At 54.5% G+C, this 2,583-nt stretch overlaps 1 long non-coding RNA gene across 1 annotated transcript; it reads left to right on the top strand.

Annotated features, from left to right (window-relative positions):
- The first annotated feature begins 353 nt into the window (after positions 1-353).
- Positions 354-1,515, top strand: LOC145544464 (uncharacterized). The gene is made up of 2 exons (XR_014081441.1): positions 354-741; positions 1,218-1,515. It is a non-coding gene; the product is annotated as an uncharacterized LOC145544464 (long non-coding RNA).
- Positions 1,516-2,583: the final 1,068 nt, after the last annotated feature.

Genomic DNA, 2,583 nt, shown 5'->3' on the forward strand with positions numbered 1-2,583 from the left:
CCGTGTCTGGCTGGGACGCGCTCGGGTCGGCAAAGGGCTCAAACTTCATTTCCCGCCACGGGATCTGGGCGCCCCTCCCGTCCCCCCACCCCCACCCCCACCCCCACCCCAGCCTTGAATTCAGAGGCCGGTAACTTTGCTAATCTCCCCCAGCGGCTAGGGGGACGTCGCACAACCGCTAAGCCCTGTCCGCAGAGACTAAACAAGGAGAGGAACAGGCTGTAAACACACATCCTGACACGTGAGTGACATTTACACGGTGCAAGAAGCCGCAGCCGCGAGGATGGCGGCGGGTAGGGGGAGCAGGCACCCGCAGGTAAATGGAACCTTCGGAAGCGCCGGAAACAGAGGCCCCTCGACGCCCCTCCCCCAGGTAGGGGAACGGACTCCCCAGGTCGCTTGAACTTGTCTTCTGTGGGAGGTGACAGGTGAACGGAATTCAGGTCTGGCTACTCTCGCCGCTGCCTACCTCCCCACCATCTGCTTCCTCGCAGACAGGCAGACCCGGCGCATAATGAGGTAGCAGCCTCCAGCCGGCCACCGTGACTAACTCAGAACAAAAGCTCTCCCTCCACGCCTCTTCCAACAAAGGGGCCACCAGCCCCGGCGCTCCCCGAAGACTGCGGGGCTCCGGGCTGCCGGCTGCGGAGCTGCCGCTCGCAAACTTCCCGGGGCTCCCAGGGCTGCCGGCGCCAAGGAGCCGGGGCCGCGGAGGGAGGAAGCACATGCCGCCCAGAAAAAGTGAGACCGGGCCTGGCGGGGGAAGAGGGGGCGGGAGCCGGGCAGCCGCGGAAAGAGGGTGATTGATCAGTGCGCCGTTCCCGGCGCTCTGTCCCGTTATTAGAGGCGGCCAAAGCAGGGCCACGCAATAACCTCCGAATCGCCAACTAATTGACGCTGCAGGCAACTACTTCATTGTGCGCGCTGGTTTTATGTCTTCATAGCCGGTGATTGACAAGGTGTAATTAGTCATCTCACTCGGTGATAAACATGGGCACCCTCCTCCCGCGGCATCAGGCCGTGTGTACCAGCAGAGGAAGCGATAGTTGACGCTGATATACCATTAAATCAAAATGAAGACGTTCAGAAGTGTGTGTTTGCTGTGACGCTCTGATGGTTTATTTCTCAAATACGGCACCAACAGATTTACTTGATTTGCAAGTTAACTACAACATTAACTGGTTTTATTTATTTTGCCTCTTCTTTCCTCTTCCTAGGCAGGGATGTTGCTCTTGGAGAATGTGAAGACAGTTTGCTTCTTGACAAGCGAGCGAACGGGCGCCCAGATTTTTGCAGCCTCTCGAGTCTCTCCCGAGGGAAAGGCAGGCAGAGAAAACGCCTGATTTGGGAGCCACCAGGGAAGGACTCCGCGCAGGGGGAGCCGCCCTCTTTGGCCCCAGACCGGCCTGCCGGGGACCCCCTTTGGGTACAGCCAACGGGTGACCTGAAACACTGAGGATGGTGCTGGGGATTGGGGTGGGGAAAGCATTTTGGATAATAAATGCAAAGAAGAAAGAGGCGAAGACAACCGTTTCTTCTCTGCCTTGCAGCAGGAGGAACTGTGTTCTTAAAGCTGTTGGCTGCAGTCACAGGGCCAGTTGCCTGCCTCGGTTCCCTGAGTAAAGTGTAATGTCTCCTGTTTTCAGGGTTGCACCCTTCAGCAAATTATATTCCTTGCTCGGCTGTGAAGTAGGTCTTGCTTAGGAAAGTGTGTGTGTGTGTTTATGGGGGTGTGTCTCTCTACAGTGAGGCTGCTACTAGAGGTGCTAGTTATTCATTTCAAAAACCTGGTGGTTAAAAACTTTAAAAAGGGAGGGAGCATTGCTGGTTGGGCTCCCTGGGATTGCTGGGGTCTGTCTTGACTCTAATTCTGGTTAGAGAATGGCGAGGACTGAACAAAACTACCAACTGAAAGCCCACTTCAGTGTATCACATAGCCCCCAGGAACCCCCCAGTGGGGAAAGCTCCCTGCACTTTCCGCTTCTCTATAACCTCTGTCTTGAGTTTGTTTAGCAGAGGAAAGGTGATTCCTTGCCACCATGCAGGAATGTGGGGTTGTGGACATCTCCAAGAAGAGACAGGGTGAAGCAGAGTCACAAGGATGGCAGAAAAGTTCCATATTTTCAAAAATGACCCCCTTCTACCCAGGCCTGGGCAGGGGAGGCAAAGAAGGGAGTGTTTTATACTGATGTGAGAGGCTGTCAGTCAGCAGCAAATCAGCTCAGGCATGGCCACTTTATGAAATCAACTCTTTGCCTTGGTCAAACCTTACCGAAAATCTGCTGGTTACTCATACTGACAATATAAATTAGCTGGTCCTTAGTTTTTTCGAGGAAGAACACCATGTCTGTTGATAGATAAATGGCTTGGCCCGACTCAGGCGGAGAGGAGCCCAATTCCTCCTCCTCTTATCCCTGCAGCGATCTGAACAGTTCCGAAACTGCCTCCCAGGGCGTCAGCTGAGCAGGTTGGGGAACTAACCAGGGCCCTCTCTCTAGGGCCCTGTTAAATGCACTGAACTTAAAATGAAACACGAAGTGTGAATTTCAGGTTTGAACATGATGCATCAGGAAACGTGGAGGT

This window comes from Giraffa tippelskirchi, chromosome 4, assembly GCF_054371585.1.
Source record: "Giraffa tippelskirchi isolate mGirTip1 chromosome 4, T2T-mGirTip1v1.2.pri, whole genome shotgun sequence".
In the NCBI taxonomy this organism is placed as follows: Eukaryota; Metazoa; Chordata; class Mammalia; order Artiodactyla; family Giraffidae; genus Giraffa; species Giraffa tippelskirchi.